Source organism: Scyliorhinus torazame, chromosome 5 (genome assembly GCF_047496885.1).
Source record: "Scyliorhinus torazame isolate Kashiwa2021f chromosome 5, sScyTor2.1, whole genome shotgun sequence".
NCBI lineage: Eukaryota > Metazoa > Chordata > Chondrichthyes > Carcharhiniformes > Scyliorhinidae > Scyliorhinus > Scyliorhinus torazame.
Genome location: NC_092711.1, coordinates 123411960 through 123432251, shown reverse-complemented (window position 1 = coordinate 123432251; position 20292 = coordinate 123411960). Strand labels below are relative to the sequence as shown.

The 20292-nt window shown below is 45.7% G+C and overlaps 7 non-coding genes across 7 annotated transcripts; all 7 read right to left on the bottom strand.

Moving 5' to 3' along the window:
* Positions 1-3145: 3145 nt before the first annotated feature.
* Positions 3146-3219, bottom strand: trnav-aac (transfer RNA valine (anticodon AAC)). The gene has a single exon. It is a non-coding gene; the product is annotated as a tRNA-Val (tRNA).
* A 907-nt stretch (positions 3220-4126) lies between these two features.
* On the bottom strand, positions 4127-4199 carry trnar-acg (transfer RNA arginine (anticodon ACG)). Its single transcript has one exon. It is a non-coding gene; the product is annotated as a tRNA-Arg (tRNA).
* Positions 4200-7865: 3666 nt separating this feature from the next.
* On the bottom strand, positions 7866-7938 carry trnav-aac (transfer RNA valine (anticodon AAC)). The gene has a single exon. It is a non-coding gene; the product is annotated as a tRNA-Val (tRNA).
* A 907-nt stretch (positions 7939-8845) lies between these two features.
* trnar-acg (transfer RNA arginine (anticodon ACG)) lies at positions 8846-8918 on the bottom strand. Its single transcript has one exon. It is a non-coding gene; the product is annotated as a tRNA-Arg (tRNA).
* A 5859-nt stretch (positions 8919-14777) lies between these two features.
* On the bottom strand, positions 14778-14850 carry trnav-aac (transfer RNA valine (anticodon AAC)). Its single transcript has one exon. It is a non-coding gene; the product is annotated as a tRNA-Val (tRNA).
* Positions 14851-15755: 905 nt separating this feature from the next.
* Positions 15756-15828, bottom strand: trnar-acg (transfer RNA arginine (anticodon ACG)). Its single transcript has one exon. It is a non-coding gene; the product is annotated as a tRNA-Arg (tRNA).
* Positions 15829-19496: 3668 nt separating this feature from the next.
* Positions 19497-19569, bottom strand: trnav-uac (transfer RNA valine (anticodon UAC)). Its single transcript has one exon. It is a non-coding gene; the product is annotated as a tRNA-Val (tRNA).
* Positions 19570-20292: the final 723 nt, after the last annotated feature.

Below are 20292 nucleotides of genomic sequence, written 5' to 3'. Positions count from 1 at the left end.
GAGACATTTTCGTCATTTTCCACCTATTGCTGACCACTCTATCGAGGCCCAATAGGGCACGCCAACCCCGCCCCATCCACATTAGTCTGAATCTGACCCCATTTCCAGTTCTCCAGCTTTGACAAGGAGTCACCCAGGCCCGGAACGACCGCTGCCATCTCGCTCCACAGAGGCTGTCAGTCCTGCTGAGATTGTCCAGTATGTTCTGTTTTTGTTTCAGAATGAAGCATCGCAGTAAGTTGCGTTTGTCGTTCATTTAGACATGTTTGAGATGGTGAATAAGTATGTTTATCTGCATTTGTAAATGCATGAAATTCTGTTGTGGATGAACTAGCTCCGAATATCCAAAATAAGAAGGTCATTTTCTTCTCATTGCCTGTCGAAAGTTCAGTGCTTGTGACTTAATGTGGAATTTATTTTAGTGGCTCATGAGAGACTAATCCTCATAATCCTCGAACATACGAGATGGGGGAACAAAAGTACTTTGTGCAAACATTACTCACACAACATGAGAAGCACTTGATGTTTCTACCCGGTATGGCCTCGGGGACCTTTCGCATGTTAGGGGAATGTGCTAACCACTACACGACAGAAACCGCTGGCGATGCAGTAATCAATGCACTTGTGCAATGTTCAACCTCACTGTGTTGCTGCAGATTCTCATGGTTCGTCTGAGAGGCCATGTCACTTATTACAAGAAGACAGCCGTTTCTTTAAAACCGATGTCTCAACTTATAAAACAATCAGGAATCGAACTTTACAGACCTGAAGATAAGTTATGCTTGAAGTGGAAGTGAAATTGAGAAGGCAGGGCTTTCGAAAATAACCACAACCATACGGGTGCATGCATTTTGCTATTCCTCGTTGATGAAGACCAGTTACGAGATTGCGGCAATAGTCAGCAACAGACTAAACTGGAAGTACGAGATGTTTCTGCCCGGTTTCGAACTTTTCGCGTGTTAGGCGAATGTGATACCCACTACACTACAGAAACAGCTGGCAATCAACGGACGTGTACAATGTGCAACCTCACTGTGTTGCTGCAGATTCGCATGGTGAGGCTGAGAGGCTAGGCCACTTATTACAAGACGACTGCTGTTTCTTTCAAAAACAGATGTTTCAACATATAAAACCACGAGATGTAGAAATTAGATGGAACTTAACATGATCTGCGTTAACTTCACAGGGACGTGACCCATCTAATCCACAAAGCCAAAGTGGAGAATTGAACTGACTGGAGAGCTGCATCTTAACGCTGACCTCCCGGACCTCGCCCTCCTGAAATGTTCCAAAGAAGCTCAACAAACACTCGAGGAACAGCAGCGCATCTTTCCACTGGGCTCAATACAGCTGTCACATTCATAGTGTGTGCAACAGTCTCACACTGTAAATGCTGCCCTCATTCTGTGTGTCCTTCCGTCGCAGATTTGGGTTTGAATCTTGTTTCCACTTCTTCTTTGTATCCGGGCGGTAGTTGTTGAGAGCTGGCACAGACACAGCGGCTGGAATGGCCTCATACTGTGGTGTAATTATTCTCTCATTCGATGCTCACCTCACTCTGTGGCCAGGGAACCCTAGGCCTTTTCTCATTTAATCTCTCCTGACTTGCACCCTGTCAGAGCGCTTTCCTGTTGTTCTGTTTGCTCCCACCAGGATTTGACTTGGTTAAAACGTCCGACATTTCTAACCCGTCCCGGTTTTAATGAAAGGTGATGGTGAAAGACAAGCTTTGTTGTCCTGTCGACAAATTCCGCCTGACTCGCTGAGTTGTTCCAGTGTTTTCCGCAGATGTTAGATCGACTTTCGATGGCAATAACAGCGTGCTTCTGTTACTTTCCCGGGGCTCGTTGGTCTAGGGGTATGACATTCACTTACCTCTATTGACTAATTCCAGTTGATTCAGGCAGCCCTCTGTATGTTTCATTTTATTCAGTTCAACAGCATCAGACTGTGTAATCTCCCTTCTCCCTCCACCATCTGTTTATTTCCATCAAGTTATTTTCATTCCTTCCATTGGTATGTTTTACCCTCAGCATTGCGCCCCTCCCCCCAGCCCATACCATCCTACTTGAGCAACCCTGTCGCCAATTGTTCGCTGACACACTGCTTACTTTGTTCTGCTATTAACACATTCTGATCTCTTGAGGCGCCACTATCAGCAACTTTGTTAGCCTTGATTAGCCTCATTTACATTCCCTTTTTCTTTCTGTCCGAGACTTTTTCGTCATTTTCCACCTATTGCTGACCACTCTATCGAGGCCCAATAGGGCACGCCAACCCCGCCCCATCCACATTTGTCTGAATCTGACCCCATTTCCAGTTCTCCAGCTTTGACAAAGAGTCACCCAGGCCCGGAACGACCGCTGCCATCTCGCTCCACAGAGGCCGTCAGTCCTGCTGAGATTGTCCAGTATGTTCTGTTTTTGTTTCAGAATGAAGCATCCGCAGTAAGTTGCATTTGTCGTTCATTTAGACATGTTTGACATGGTGAATAAGTAGGTTTATCTGCATTAGTAAATGCATGAAATTCTGTTGTGGATGAACTAGCTCCGCATATCCAAAATAAGAAGGTCATTTTCTTCACATTGCCTGTCGAAAATTCAGTGCTTGTGACTGAATGTGGAATTTATTTTAGTGGCTCATGAGAGACTAATCCTCATAATCCTAGAACATACGAGATGGGGAACACAAGTACTTTGTGCAAACATTCCTCACACAACATGAGAAGCACTTGATGTTTCTACCCGGTATGGCCCCGGGGACCTTTCGCATGTTAGGGGAATGTGCTAACCACTACACTACAGAAACCGCTGGCGGTGCAGTAATCAATGGACTTGTGCAATGTTCAACCTCACTGTGTTTCTGCAAATTCTCATGGTTCGTCTGAGAGGCCATGTCACTTATTACAAGAAGACAGCCGTTTCTTTAAAACCGATGTCTCAACTTATAAAACAATCAGGAATCGAACATAACAGACCTGAAGATAAGTTATGTTTTGCTTGAAGTGGAAGTTAAATTGAGAATGCAGGGCTTTCGTAAATAACCACAACCAAACGGGTGCATGCATTTTGCTATTCCTCGTTGATGAAGACCAGTTACGAGATTGCGGCAATAGTCAGCAACAGACTAAACTGGAAATACGAGATGTTTCTGCCCGGTTTCGAACCGGGGGACCTTTCGCATGTTAGGCGAATGTGATAACCACTACACTACAGAAACAGCTGGCAATCAACGGACGTGTACAATGTGCAACCTCACTGTGTTGCTGCAGATTCGCATGGTGAGGCTGAGAGGCTAAGCCACTTATTACAAGACGACTGCTGTTTCTTTCAAAAACAGATGTTTCAACATATAAAACCACGAGATGTAGAAATTAGATCGAACTTAACATGATCTGCGTTAACTTCACAGGGACGTGACCCATCTAATCCACAGAGCCAAAATGGAGAATTGAACTGACTGGAGAGCTGCATCTTAACGCTGACCTTCCGGACCTCGGCCTCCTGAAATGTTCCAAAGAAGCTCAACAAACACTCGAGGAACAGCAGCGCATCTTTCCACTGGGCTCAATACAGCTTTCAGACTCATAGTGTGTGCAACCGTCTCACACTGTAAATGCTGCCCCCATTCTGTGTGTACTACCATCGCAGATTTGGGTTTGAATCTTGTTTCCACTTCGTCTTTGTATCCGGGCGGTAGTTGCTGAGAGCTGGCACAGACACAGCGGCTGGAATGGCCTCATACTGTGGTGTAATTATTCTCTCATTCGATGCTCACCTCACTCTGTGGCCAGGGAACCCTAGGCCTTTTCTCATTTCATCTCTCCTGACTTGCACCCTGTCAGAGCGCTTTCCTGTTATTCTGTTTGCTCCCACCGGGATTTGACTTGGTTAAAACGTCCGACATTTCTAACCCGTCCCGGTTTTAATGAAAAGTGATGGTGAAAGACGAGCTGTGTTGTCCTGTCGACAAATGCCGCCTGACTCGCTGAGTTGTTCCAGTATCTTCCGCAGATGTCGGATCAACTTTCGATACGAGAATTGAAGACGTTCTGCTCACTTTGCTCTGCATCAAGAATCAGCTGTCCCACCCAGTGAGTTAAAGCGCACGCCAAAAGTTCGAATTCCGAGCCAGCCAGTAGTCGAACCTGGAATCTCCTGATTCGTAGTCAGACGCGTTATCCATTGCGCCACTGGCCCAGCCGGGTGCATGCATTTTGCTATTCCTTATTGAGCCTCTGTGGCGCATTCGGCGGGATTCATTCACATTGGGTTTCCTTTGAGAAGCTGAGCTCACACAGCAGGGAACCAATACGTTCCCGAGACAATCAAGACATTTTCTAAAAGCTTGTCTATGTGTGGATATTCACTTACTTCTATTGACTTATTCCAGTAGATTCAGGCAGCTCTCTGTATGTTTCATTTTATTCAGTTCAACAACATCAGACTGTGTAACCTCTCTTCCCCCTCCACCATCTGCTTCTTCCCCCTCCACCATCTGTATCCATCATCTTATTTTAATTCCTTGCATTGATATGTTTTACCCTCAGCATTGCCCCCCTCCCCCAGCCCATACCATCCTACTTGAGCAATCTGATCCCTGTCGCCAATTGTTCGCTGACACACTGCTTACTTTCTGCGATTAACACATTCTGATCTCTTGAGGCGCCACTATCAGCACCTTGATTAGCCTCATTTACATTCCCTTTTTCTTTCTGTCCGAGACATTTTCGTCATTTTCCACCTATTGCTGACCACTCTATCGAGGCCCAATAGGGCACGCCAACCCCGCCCCATCCACATTAGTCTGAATCTGACCCCATTTCCAGTTCTCCAGCTTTGACAAAGAGTCACCCAGGCCCGAACGACCGCTGCCATCTCGCTCCACAGAGGCTGTCAGTCCTGCTGAGATTGTCCAGTATGTTCTGTTTTTGTTTCAGAATGAAGCATCCGCAGTAAGTTGCGTTTGTCGTTCATTTAGACATGTTTGAGATGGTGAATAACTATGTTTATCTGCATTTGTAAATGCATGAAATTCTGTTGTGGATGAACTAGCTCCGAATATCCAAAATAAGAAGGTCATTTTCTTCTCATTGCCTGTCGAAAGTTCAGTGCTTGTGACTTAATGTGGAATTTATTTTAGTGGCTCATGAGAGACTAATCCTCATAATCCTCGAACATACGAGATGGGGGAACAAAAGTACTTTCTGCAAACATTACTCACACAACATGAGAAGCACTTGATGTTTCTACCCGGTATGGCCTCGGGGACCTTTCGCATGTTAGGGGAATGTGCTAACCACTACATGACAGAAACCGCTGGCGGTGCAGTAATAAATGCACTTGTGCAATGTTCAACCTCACTGTGTTGCTGCAGATTCTCATGGTTCGTCTGAGAGGCCATGTCACTTATTACAAGAAGACAGCCGTTTCTTTAAAACCGATGTCTCAACTTATAAAACAATCAGGAATCGAACTTTACAGACCTGAAGATAAGTTATGCTTGAAGTGGAAGTTAAATTGAGAAGGCAGGGCTTTCGAAAATAACCACAACCATACGGGTGCATGCATTTTGCTATTCCTCGTTGATGAAGACCAGTTACGAGATTGCGGCAATAGTCAGCAACAGAGTAAACTGGAAGTACGAGATGTTTCTGCCCGGTTTCGAACTTTTCGCGTGTTAGGCGAATGTGATACCCACTACACTACAGAAACAGCTGGCAATCAACGGACGTGTACAATGTGCAACCTCACTGTGTTGCTGCAGATTCGCATGGTGAGGCTGAGAGGCTAGGCCACTTATTACAAGACGACTGCTGTTTCTTTCAAAAACAGATGTTTCAACATATAAAACCACGAGATGTAGAAATTAGATCGAACTTAACATGATCTGCGTTAACTTCACAGGGACGTGACCCATCTAATCCACAGAGCCAAAGTGGAGAATTGAACTGACTGGAGAGCTGCATCTTAACGCTGACCTCCCGGACCTCGCCCTCCTGAAATGTTCCAAAGAAGCTCAACAAACACTCGAGGAACAGCAGCGCATCTTTCCACTGGGCTCAATACAGCTTTCACACTCATAGTGTGTGCAACAGTCTCACACTGTAAATGCTGCCCCCATTCTGTGTGTCCTTCCATCGCAGATTTGGGTTTGAATCTTGTTTCCACTTCTTCTTTGTATCCGGGCGGTAGTTGTTGAGAGCTGGCACAGACACAGCGGCTGGAATGGCCTCATACTGTGGTGTAATTATTCTCTCATTCGATGCTCACCTCACTCTGTGGCCAGGGAACCCTAGGCCTTTTCTCATTTAATCTCTCCTGACTTGCACCCTGTCAGAGCGCTTTCCTGTTGTTCTGTTTGCTCCCACCAGGATTTGACTTGGTTAAAACGTCCGCCATTTCTAACCCGTCCCGGTTTTAATGAAAGGTGATGGTGAAAGACAAGCTTTGTTGTCCTGTCGACAAATTCCGCCTGACTCGCTGAGTTGTTCCAGTGTTTTCCGCAGATGTTAGATCGACTTTCGATGGCAATAACAGCGTGCTTCTGTTACTTTCCCGGGGCTCGTTGGTCCAGGGGTATGACATTCACTTACCTCTATTGACTAATTCCAGTTGATTCAGGCAGCCCTCTGTATGTTTCATTTTATTCAGTTCAACAGCATCAGACTGTGTAATCTCTCTTCTCCCTCCACCATCTGTTTATTTCCATCAAGTTATTTTCATTCCTTCCATTGGTATGTTTTACCCTCAGCATTGCGCCCCTCCCCCCAGCCCATACCATCCTACTTGAGCAACCCTGTCGCCAATTGTTCGCTGACACACTGCTTACTTTGTTCTGCTATTAACACATTCTGATCTCTTGAGGCGCCACTATCAGCAACTTTGTTAGCCTTGATTAGCTTCATTTACATTCCCTTTTTCTTTCTGTCCGAGACTTTTTCGTCATTTTCCACCTATTGCTGACCACTCTATCGAGGCCCAATAGGGCACGCCAACCCCGCCCCATCCACATTTGTCTGAATCTGACCCCATTTCCAGTTCTCCAGCTTTGACAAAGAGTCACCCAGGCCCGGAACGACCGCTGCCATCTCGCTCCACAGAGGCCGTCAGTCCTGCTGAGATTGTCCAGTATGTTCTGTTTTTGTTTCAGAATGAAGCATCCGCAGTAAGTTGCATTTGTCGTTCATTTAGACATGTTTGACATGGTGAATAAGTAGGTTTATCTGCATTAGTAAATGCATGAAATTCTGTTGTGGATGAACTAGCTCCGCATATCCAAAATAAGAAGGTCCTTTTCTTCTCATTGCCTGTCGAAAATTCAGTGCTTGTGACTTAATGTGGAATTTATTTTAGTGGCTCATGAGAGACTAATCCTCATAATCCTAGAACATACGAGATGGGGAACACAAGTACTTTGTGCAAACATTCCTCACACAACATGAGAAGCACTTGATGTTTCTACCCGGTATGGCCCCGGGGACCTTTCGCATGTTAGGGGAATGTGCTAACCACTACACTACAGAAACCGCTGGCGGTGCAGTAATCAATGGACTTGTGCAATGTTCAACCTCACTGTGTTGCTGCAGATTCTCATGGTTCGTCTGAGAGGCCATGTCACTTATTACAAGAAGACAGCCGTTTCTTTAAAACCGATGTCTCAACTTATAAAACAATCAGGAATCGAACTTTACAGACCTGAAGATAAGTTATGTTTTGCTTGAAGTGGAAGTTAAATTGAGAATGCAGGGCTTTCGTAAATAACCACAACCAGACGGGTGCATGCATTTTGCTATTCCTCGTTGATGAAGACCAGTTACGAGATTGCGGCAATAGTCAGCAACAGACTAAACTGGAAATACGAGATGTTTCTGCCCGTTTTCGAACCGGGGACCTTTCGCGTGTTAGGCGAATGTGATAACCACTACACTACAGAAACAGCTGGCAATCAACGGACGTGTACAATGTGCAACCTCACTGTGTTGCTGCAGATTCGCATGGTGAGGCTGAGAGGCTAGGCCACTTATTACAAGACGACTGCTGTTTCTTTCAAAAACAGATGTTTCAACATATAAAACCACGAGATGTAGAAATTAGATCGAACTTAACATGATCTGCGTTAACTTCACAGGGACGTGACCCATCTAATCCACAGAGCCAAAGTGGAGAATTGAACTGACTGGAGAGCTGCATCTTAACGCTGACCTTCCGGACCTCGGCCTCCTGAAATGTTCCAAAGAAGCTCAACAAACACTCGAGGAACAGCAGCGCATCTTTCCACTGGGCTCAATACAGCTTTCACACTCATAGTGTGTGCAACCGTCTCACACTGTAAATGCTGCCCCCATTCTGTGTGTACTGCCATCGCAGATTTGGGTATGAATCTTGTTTCCACTTCGTCTTTGTATCCGGGCGGTAGTTGCTGAGAGCTGGCACAGACACAGCGGCTGGAATGGCCTCATACTGTGGTGTAATTATTCTCTCATTCGATGCTCACCTCACTCTGTGGCCAGGGAACCCTCGGCCTTTTCTCATTTCATCTCTCCTGACTTGCACCCTTTCAGAGCGCTTTCCTGTTATTCTGTTTGCTCCCACCGGGATTTGACTTGGTTAAAACGTCCGACATTTCTAACCCGTCCCGGTTTTAATGAAAAGTGATGGTGAAAGACGAGCTGTGTTGTCCTGTCGACAAATCCCGCCTGACTCGCTGAGTTGTTCCAGTATCTTCCGCAGATGTCGGATCAACTTTCGATACGAGAATTGAAGACGTTCTGCTCACTTTGCTCTGCATCAAGAATCAGCTGTCCCACCCAGTGAGTTAAAGCGCACGCCAAAAGTTCGAATTCCGAGCCAGCCAGGAGTCGAACCTGGAATCTCCTGATTCGTAGTCAGACGCGTTATCCATTGCGCCACTGGCCCAGCCGGGTGCATGCATTTTGCTATTCCTTATTGAGCCTCTGTGGCGCATTCGGCGGGATTCATTCACATTGGGTTTCCTTTGAGAAGCTGAGCTCACACAGCAGGGAACCAATACGTTCCCGAGACAATCAAGACATTTTCTAAAAGCTTGTCTATGTGTGGATATTCACTTACTTCTATTGACTTATTCCAGTAGATTCAGGCAGCTCTCTGTATGTTTCATTTTATTCAGTTCAACAACATCAGACTGTGTAACCTCTCTTCCCCCTCCACCATCTGCTTCTTCCCCCTCCACCATCTGTATCCATCATCTTATTTTAATTCCTTGCATTGATATGTTTTACCCCCAGCCCATACCATCCTACTTGAGCAATCTGATCCCTGTCGCCAATTGTTCGCTGACACACTGCTTACTTTCTGCGATTAACACATTCTGATCTCTTGAGGCGCCACTATCAGCACCTTGATTAGCCTCATTTACATTCCCTTTTTCTTTCTGTCCGAGACATTTTCGTCATTTTCCACCTATTGCTGACCACTCTATCGAGGCCCAATAGGGCACGCCAACCCCGCCCCATCCACATTAGTCTGAATCTGACCCCATTTCCAGTTCTCCAGCTTTGACAAAGAGTCACCCAGGCCCGGAACGACCGCTGCCATCTCGCTCCACAGAGGCTGTCAGTCCTGCTGAGATTGTCCAGTATGTTCTTTTTTTGTTTCAGAATGAAGCATCCGCAGTAAGTTGCGTTTGTCGTTCATTTAGACATGTTTGAGATGGTGAATAAGTATGTTTATCTGCATTTGTAAATGCATGAAATTCTGTTGTGGATGAACTAGCTCCGAATATCCAAAATAAGAAGGTCATTTTCTTCTCATTGCCTGTCGAAAGTTCAGTGCTTGTGACTTAATGTGGAATTTATTTTAGTGGCTCATGAGAGACTAATCCTCATAATCCTCGAACATACGAGATGGGGGAACAAAAGTACTTTGTGCAAACATTACTCACACAACATGAGAAGCACTTGATGTTTCTACCCGGTATGGCCTCGGGGACCTTTCGCATGTTAGGGGAATGTGCTAACCACTACACGACAGAAACCGCTGGCGGTGCAGTAAACAATGCACTTGTGCAATGTTCAACCTCACTGTGTTGCTGCAGATTCTCATGGTTCGTCTGAGAGGCCATGTCACTTATTACAAGAAGACAGCCGTTTCTTTAAAACCGATGTCTCAACTTATAAAACAATCAGGAATCGAACTTTACAGACCTGAAGATAAGTTATGCTTGAAGTGGAAGTTAAATTGAGAAGGCAGGGCTTTCGAAAATAACCACAACCATACGGGTGCATGCATTTTGCTATTCCTCGTTGAAGAAGACCAGTTACGAGATTGCGGCAATAGTCAGCAACAGAGTAAACTGGAAGTACGAGATGTTTCTGCCCGGTTTCGAACTTTTCGCGTGTTAGGCGAATGTGATACCCACTACACTACAGAAACAGCTGGCAATCAACGGACGTGTACAATGTGCAACCTCACTGTGTTGCTGCAGATTCGCATGGTGAGGCTGAGAGGCTAGGCCACTTATTACAAGACGACTGCTGTTTCTTTCAAAAACAGATGTTTCAACATATAAAACCACGAGATGTAGAAATTAGATCGAACTTAACATGATCTGCGTTAACTTCACAGGGACGTGACCCATCTAATCCACAGAGCCAAAGTGGAGAATTGAACTGACTGGAGAGCTGCATCTTAACGCTGACCTCCCGGACCTCGCCCTCCTGAAATGTTCCAAAGAAGCTCAACAAACACTCGAGGAACAGCAGCGCATCTTTCCACTGGGCTCAATACAGCTTTCACACTCATAGTGTGTGCAACAGTCTCACACTGTAAATGCTGCCCCCATTCTGTGTGTCCTTCCATCGCAGATTTGGGTTTGAATCTTGTTTCCACTTCTTCTTTGTATCCAGGCGGTAGTTGTTGTGAGCTGGCACAGACACAGCGGCTGGAATGGCCTCATACTGTGGTGTAATTATTCTCTCATTCGATGCTCACCTTACTCTGTGGCCAGGGAACCCTAGGCCTTTTCTCATTTAATCTCTCCTGACTTGCACCCTGTCAGAGAGCTTTCCTGTTGTTCTGTTTGCTCCCACCAGGATTTGACTTGGTTAAAACGTCCGACATTTCTAACCCGTCCCGGTTTTAATGAAAGGTGATGGTGAAAGACAAGCTTTGTTGTCCTGTCGACAAATTCCGCCTGACTCGCTGAGTTGTTCCAGTGTTTTCCGCAGATGTTAGATCGACTTTCGATGGCAATAACAGCGTGCTTCTGTTACTTTCCCGGGGCTCGTTGGTCTAGGGGTATGACATTCACTTACCTCTATTAACTAATTCCAGTTGATTCAGGCAGCCCTCTGTATGTTTCATTTTATTCAGTTCAACAGCATCAGACTGTGTAATCTCTCTTCTCCCTCCACCATCTGTTTATTTCCATCAAGTTATTTTCATTCCTTCCATTGGTATGTTTTACCCTCAGCATTGCGCCCCTCCCCCCAGCCCATACCATCCTACTTGAGCAACCCTGTCGCCAATTGTTCGCTGACACACTGCTTACTTTGTTCTGCTATTAACACATTCTGATCTCTTGAGGCGCCACTATCAGCAACGTTGTTAGCCTTGATTAGCCTCATTTACATTCCCTTTTTCTTTCTGTCCGAGACTTTTTCGTCATTTTCCACCTATTGCTGACCACTCTATCGAGGCCCAATAGGGCACGCCAACCCCGCCCCATCCACATTTGTCTGAATCTGACCCCATTTCCAGTTCTCCAGCTTTGACAAAGAGTCACCCAGGCCCGGAACGACCGCTGCCATCTCGCTCCACAGAGGCCGTCAGTCCTGCTGAGATTGTCAAGTATGTTCTGTTTTTGTTTCAGAATGAAGCATCCGCAGTAAGTTGCATTTGTCGTTCATTTAGACATGTTTGACATGGTGAATAAGTAGGTTTATCAGCATTAGTAAATGCATGAAATTCTGTTGTGGATGAACTAGCTCCGCATATCCAAAATAAGAAGGTCCTTTTCTTCTCATTGCCTGTCGAAAATTCAGTGCTTGTGACTTAATGTGGAATTTATTTTAGTGGCTCATGAGAGACTAATCCTCATAATCCTAGAACATACGAGATGGGGAACACAAGTACTTTGTGCAAACATTCCTCACACAACATGAGAAGCACTTGATGTTTCTACCCGGTATGGCCCCGGGGACCTTTCGCATGTTAGGGGAATGTGCTAACCACTACACTACAGAAACCGCTGGCGGTGCAGTAATCAATGGACTTGTGCAATGTTCAACCTCACTGTGTTGCTGCAGATTCTCATGGTTCGTCTGAGAGGCCATGTCACTTATTACAAGAAGACAGCCGTTTCTTTAAAACCGATGTCTCAACTTATAAAACAATCAGGAATCGAACTTTACAGACCTGAAGATAAGTTATGCTTGAAGTGGAAGTTAAATTGAGAAGGCAGGGCTTTCGAAAATAACCACAACCATACGGGTGCATGCATTTTGCTATTCCTCGTTGATGAAGACCAGCTACGAGATTGCGGCAATAGTCAACAACAGACTAAACTGGAAGTACGAGATGTTTCTGCCCGGTTTCGAACTTTTCGCGTGTTAGGCGAATGTGATAACCACTACACTACAGAAACAGCTGGCAATCAACGGACGTGTACAATGTGCAACCTCACTGTGTTGCTGCAGATTCGCATGGTGAGGCTGAGAGGCCAGGCCACTTATTACAAGACGACTGCTGTTTCTTTCAAAAACAGATGTTTCAACATATAAAACCACGAGATGTAGAAATTAGATCGAACTTAACATGATCTGCGTTAACTTCACAGGGACGTGACCCATCTAATCCACAGAGCCAAAGTGGAGAATTGAACTGACTGGAGAGCTGCATCTTAACGCTGACCTCCCGGACCTCGCCCTCCTGAAATGTTCCAAAGAAGCTCAACAAACACTCGAGGGACAGCAGCGCATCTTTCCACTGGGCTCAATACAGCTTTCACACTCATAGTGTGTGCAACAGTCTCACACTGTAAATGCTGCCCCCATTCTGTGTGTCCTTCCATCGCAGATTTGGGTTTGAATCTTGTTTCCACTTCTTCTTTGTATCCGGGCGGTAGTTGTTGAGAGCTGGCACAGACACAGCGGCTGGAATGGCCTCATACTGTGGTGTAATTATTCTCTCATTCGATGCTCACCTCACTCTGTGGCCAGGGAACCCTAGGCCTTGTCTCATTTAATCTCTCCTGACTTGCACCCTGTCAGAGCGCTTTCCTGTTGTTCTGTTTGCTCCCACCAGGATTTGACTTGGTTAAAACGTCCGACATTTCTAACCCGTCCCGGTTTTAATGAAAGGTGATGGTGAAAGACAAGCTTTGTTGTCCTGTCGACAAATTCCGCCTGACTCGCTGAGTTGTTCCAGTATTTTCCGCAGATGTTAGATCGACTTTCGATGGCAATAACAGCGTGCTTCTGTTACTTTCCCGGGGCTCGTTGGTCTAGGGGTATGACATTCACTTACCTCTATTGACTAATTCCAGTTGATTCAGGCAGCCCTCTGTATGTTTCATTTTATTCAGTTCAACAACATCAGACTGTGTAATCTCTCTTCTCCCTCCACCATCTGTTTATTTCCATCAACTTATTTTCATTCCTTCCATTGGTATGTTTTACCCTCAGCATTGCCCCCCTCCCCCCAGCCATACCATCCTACTTGAGCAACCCTGTCGCCAATTGTTCGCTGACACACTGCTTACTTTGTTCTGCTATTAACACATTCTGATCTCTTGAGGCGCCACTATCAGCAACTTTGGTAGCCTTGATTAGCCTCATTTACATTCCCTTTTTCTTTCTGTCCGAGACATTTTCGTCATTTTCCACCTATTGCTGACCACTCTATCGAGGCCCAATAGGGCACGCCAACCCCGCCCCATCCACATTTGTCTGAATCTGACCCCATTTCCAGTTCTCCAGCTTTGACAAAGAGTCACCCAGGCCCGGAACGACCGCTGCCATCTCGCTCCACAGAGGCCGTCAGTCCTGCTGAGATTGTCCAGTATGTTCTGTTTTTGTTTCAGAATGAAGCATCCGCAGTAAGTTGCATTTGTCGTTCATTTAGACATGTTTGAGATGGTGAATAAGTAGGTTTATCTGCATTAGTAAATGCATGAAATTCTGTTGTGGATGAACTAGCTCCGCATATCCAAAATAAGAAGGTCCTTTTCTTCTCATTGCCTGTCGAAAATTCAGTGCTTGTGACTTAATGTGGAATTTATTTTAGTGGCTCATGAGAGACTAATCCTCATAATCCTCGAACATACGAGATGGGGAACACAAGTACTTTGTGCAAACATTCCTCACACAACATGAGAAGCACTTGATGTTTCTACCCGGTATGGCCCCGGGGACCTTTCGCATGTTAGGGGAATGTGCTCACCACTACACTACAGAAACCGCTGGCGGTGCAGTAATCAATGGACTTGTGCAATGTTCAACCTCACTGTGTTGCTGCAGATTCTCATGGTTCGTCTGAGAGGCCATGTCACTTATTACAAGAAGACAGCCGTTTCTTTAAAACCGATGTCTCAACTTATAAAACAATCAGGAATCGAACTTTACAGACCTGAAGATAAGTTATGTTTTGCTTGAAGTGGAAGTTAAAATGAGAATGCAGGGCTTTCGTAAATAACCACAACCAGACGGGTGCATGCATTTTGCTATTCCTCGTTGATGAAGACCAGTTACGAGATTGCGGCAATAGTCAGCAACAGACTAAACTGGAAATACGAGATGTTTCTGCCAGGTTTCGAACCGGGGACCTTTCGCGTGTTAGGCGAATGTGATAACCACTACACTACAGAAACAGCTGGCAATCAACGGACGTGTACAATGTGCAACCTCACTGTGTTGCTGCAGATTCGCATGGTGAGGCTGAGAGGCTAGGCCACTTATTACAAGACGACTGCTGTTTCTTTCAAAAACAGATGTTTCAACATATAAAACCACGAGATGTAGAAATTAGATCGAACTTAACATGATCTGCGTTAACTTCACAGGGACGTGACCCATCTAATCCACAGAGCCAAAGTGGAGATTTGAACTGACTGGAGAGCTGCATCTTAACGCTGACCTTCCGGACCTCGGCCTCCTGAAATGTTCCAAAGAAGCTCAACAAACACTCGAGGAACAGCAGCGCATCTTTCCACTGGGCTCAATACAGCTTTCACACTCATAGTGTGTGCAACCGTCTCACACTGTAAATGCTGCCCCCATTCTGTGTACTACCATCGCAGATTTGGGTTTGAATCTTGTTTCCACTTCGTCTTTGTATCCGGGCGGTAGTTGCTGAGAGCTGGTACAGACACAGCGGCTGGAATGGCCTCATACTGTGGTGTAATTATTCTCTCATTCGATGCTCACCTCACTCTGTGGCCAGGGAACCCTAGGCCTTTTCTCATTTCATCTCTCCTGACTTGCACCCTGTCAGAGCGCTTTCCTGTTATTCTGTTTGCTCCCACCGGGATTTGACTTGGTTAAAACGTCCGACATTTCTAACCCGTCCCGGTTTTAATGAAAAGTGATGGTGAAAGACGAGCTTTGTTGTCCTGTCGACAAATCCCGCCTGACTCGCTGAGTTGTTCCAGTATGTTCCGCAGATGTCGGATCAACTTTCGATACGAGAATTGAAGACGTTCTGCTCACTTTGCTCTGCATCAAGAATCAGCTGTCCCACCCAGTGAGTTAAAGCGCACGCCAAAAGTTCGAATTCCGAGCCAGCCAGGAATCGAACCTGGAATCTCCTGATTCGTAGTCAGACGCGTTATCCATTGCGCCACTGGCCCAGCCGGGTGCATGCATTTTGCTATTCCTTGTTGAGCCTCTGTGGCGCATTCGGCGGGATTCATTCACATTGGGTTTCCTTTGAGAAGCTGAGCTCACACAGCAGGGAACCAATACGTTCCCGAGACAATCAAGACATTTTCTAAAAGCTTGTCTATGTGTGGATATTCACTTACTTCTATTGACTTATTCCAGTAGATTCAGGCAGCTCTCTGTATGTTTCATTTTATTCAGTTCAACAACATCAGACTGTGTAACCTCTCTTCCCCCTCCACCATCTGCTTCTTCCCCCTCCACCATCTGTATCCATCATCTTATTTTAATTCCTTGCATTGATATGTTTTACCCTCAGCATTGCCCCCCTCCCCCAGCCCATACCATCCTACTTGAGCAATCCGATCCCTGTCGCCAATTGTTCGCTGACACACTGCTTACTTTCTGCGATTAACACATTCTGATCTCTTGAGGCGCCACTATCAGCACCTTGATTAGCCTCATTTACATTCCCTTTTTCTTTCTGTCCGAGACATTTTCGTCATTTTCCACCTATTGCTGACCACTCTATCGAGGCCCAATAGGGCACGCCAACCCCGCCCCATCCACATTAGTCTGAACCTGACCCCATTTCCAGTTCTCCAGCTTTGACAAAGAGTCACCCAGGCCCGGAACGACCGCTGCCATCTCGCTCCACAGAGGCTGTCAGTCCTGCTGAGATTGTCCAGTATGTTCTGGTTTTGTTTCAGAATGAAGCATCCGCAGTAAGTTGCATTTGTCGTTCATTTAGACATGTTTGAGATGGTGAATAAGTATGTTTATCTGCATTTGTAAATGCATGAAATTCTGTTGTGGATGAACTAGCTCCGAATATCCAAAATAAGAAGGTCATTTTCTTCTCATTGCCTGTCGAAAATTCAGTGCTTATGACTTAATGTGGAATTTATTTTAGTGGCTCATGAGAGACTAATCCTCATAATCCTCGAACATACGAGATGGGGGAACAAAAGTACTTTGTGCAAACATTACTCACACAACATGAGAAGCACTTGATGTTTCTACCCGGTATGGCCTCGGGGACCTTTCGCATGTTAGGGGAATGTGCTAACCACTACACGACAGAAACCGCTGGCGGTGCAGTAATCAATGGACTTGTGCAATGTTCAACCTCACTGTGTGGCTGCAGATTGTCATGGTTCGTCTGAGAGGCCATGTCACTTATTACAAGAAGACAGCCGTTTCTTTAAAACCGATGTCTCAACTTATAAAACAATCAGGAATCGAACTTTACAGACCTGAAGATAAGTTATGCTTGAAGTGGAAGTTCAATTGAGAAGGCAGGGCTTTCGAAAATAACCACAACCATACGGGTACATGCATTTTGCTATTCCTCGTTGATGAAGACCAGTTACGAGATTGCGGCAATAGTCAGCAACAGACTAAACTGGAAGTACGAGATGTTTCTGCCCGGTTTCGAACTTTTCGCGTGTTAGGCGAATGTGATAACCACTACACTACAGAAACAGCTGGCAATCAACGGACGTGTACAATGTGCAACCTCACTGTGTTGCTGCAGATTCGCATGGTGAGGCTGAGAGGCCAGGCCACTTATTACAAGACGACTGCTGTTTCTTTCAAAAACAGATGTTTCAACATATAAAACCACGAGATGTAGAAATTAGATCGAACTTAACATGATCTGCGTTAACTTCACAGGGACGTGACCCATCTAATCCACAGAGCCAAAGTGGAGAATTGAACTGACTGGAGAGCTGCATCTTAACGCTGACCTCCCGGACCTCGCCCTCCTGAAATGTTCCAAAGAAGCTCAACAAACACTCGAGGAACAGCAGCGCATCTTTCCACTGGGCTCAATACAGCTTTCACACTCATAGTGTGTGCAACAGTCTCACACTGTAAATGCTGCCCCCATTCTGTGTGTCCTTCCATCGCAGATTTGGGTTTGAATCTTGTTTCCACTTCTTCTTTGTATCCGGGCGGTAGTTGTTGAGAGCTGGCACAGACACAGCGGCTGGAATGGCCTCATACTGTGGTGTAATTATTCTCTGATTCGATGCTCACCTCACTCTGTGGCCAGGGAACCCTAGGCCTTTTCTCATTTAATCTCTCCTGACTTGCACCCTGTCAGAGCGCTTTCCTGTTGTTCTGTTTGCTCCCACCAGGATTTGACTTGGTTAAAACGTCCGACATTTCTAACCCGTCCCGGTTTTAATGAAAGGTGATGGTGAAAGACAAGCTTTGTTGTCCTGTCGACAAATTCCGCCTGACTCGCTGAGTTGTTCCAGTATTTTCCGCAGATGTTAGATCGACTTTCGATGGCAATAACAGCGTGCTTCTGTTACTTTCCCGGGGCTCGTTGGTCGAGGGGTATGACATTCACTTACCTCTATTGACTAATTCCAGTTGATTCAGGCAGCCCTCTGTATGTTTCATTTTATTCAGTTCAACAGCATCAGACTGTGTAATCTCTCTTCTCCCTCCACCATCTGTTTATTTCCATCAAGTTATTTTCATTCCTTCCATTGGTATGTTTTACCCTCAGCATTGCGCCCCTCCACCCAGCCCATACCATCCTACTTGAGCAACCCTGTCGCCAATTGTTCGCTGACACACTGCTTACTTTGTTCTGCTATTAACACATTCTGATCTCTTGAGGCGCCACTATCAGCAACTTTGTTAGCCTTGATTAGCCTCATTTACATTCCCTTTTTCTTTCTGTCCGAGACATTTTCGTCATTTTCCACCTATTGCTGACCACTCTATCGAGGCCCAATAGGGCACGCCAACCCCGCCCCATCCACATTTGTCTGAATCTGACCCCATTTCCAGTTCTCCAGCTTTGACAAAGAGTCACCCAGGCCCGGAACGACCGCTGCCATCTCGCTCCACAGAGGCCGTCAGTCCTGCTGAGATTGTCCAGTATGTTCTGTTTTTGTTTCAGAATGAAGCATCCGCAGTAAGTTGCATTTGTCGATCATTTAGACATGTTTGACATGGTGAATAAGTAGGTTTATCTGCATTAGTAAATGCATGAAATTCTGTTGTGGATGAACTAGCTCCGCATATCCAAAATAAGAAGGTCCTTTTCTTCTCATTGCCTGTCGAAAATTCATTGCTTGTGACTTAATGTGGAATTTATTTTAGTGGCTCATGAGAAACTAATCCTCATAATCCTCGAACATACGAGACGGGGGAACAAAAGTACTTTGTGCAAACATTCCTCACACAACATGAGAAGCACTTGATGTTTCTACCCGGTATGGCCCCGGGGACCTTTCGCATGTTAGGGGAATGCGCTAACCACTACACTACAGAAACCGCTGGCGGTGCAGTAAGCAATGGACTTGTGCAATGTTCAACCTCACTGTGTTGCTGCAGATTCTCATGGTTCGTCTGAGAGGCCATGTCACTTATTACAAGAAGACAGCCGTTTCTTTAAAACCGATGTCTCAACTTATAAAGCAATCAGGAATCGAACTTTACAGACCTGAAGATAAGTTATGTTTTGCTTGAAGTGGAAGTTAAATTGAGAATGCAGGGCTTTGGTAAATAACCAAAACCATACGGGTGCATGCATTTTGCTATTCCTCGGTGATGAAGACCAGTTACGAGATTGCGGCAATAGTCAGCAACAGACTAAACTGGAAGTACGAGATGTTTCTGCCCGGTTTCGAACCGGTGACCTTTCGCGTGTAAAGCGAATGTGATAACCACTACACTACAGAAACAGCTGGCAATCAACTGACGTGTACAATGTGCAACCTCACTGTGTTGCTGCAGATTCGCCTGGTGAGGCTGAGAGGCCAGGCCACTTATTACAAGACGACTGCTGTTTCTTTCAAAAACAGATGTTTCAACATATAAAACCACGAGATGTAGAAATTAGATCGAACTTAACATGATCTGCGTTAACTTCACAGGGACGTGACCCATCTAATCCACAGAGACAAAGTGGAGAATTGAACTGACTGGAGAGCTGCATCTTAACGCTGACCTCCCGGACCTCGGCCTCCTGAAATGTTCCAAAGAAGCTCAACAAACACTCGAGGAACAGCAGCGCATCTTTCCACTGGGCTCAATACAGCTTTCACACTCATAGTGTGTGCAACCGTCTCACACTGTAAATGCTGCCCCCATTCTGTGTGTACTACCATCGCAGATTTGGGTTTGAATCTTGTTTCCACTTCGTCTTTGTATCCGGGCGGTAGTTGCTGAGAGCTGGCACAGACACAGCGGCTGGAATGGCCTCATACTGTGGTGTAATCATTCTCTCATTCGATGCTCACCTCACTCTGTGGCCAGGGAACCCTAGGCCTTTTCTCATTTCATCTCTCCTGACTTGCACCCTGTCAGAGCGCTTTCCTGTTATTCTGTTTGCTCCCACTGGGATTTGACTTGGTTAAAACGTCCGACATTTCTAACCCGTCCCGGTTTTAATGAAAAGTGATGGT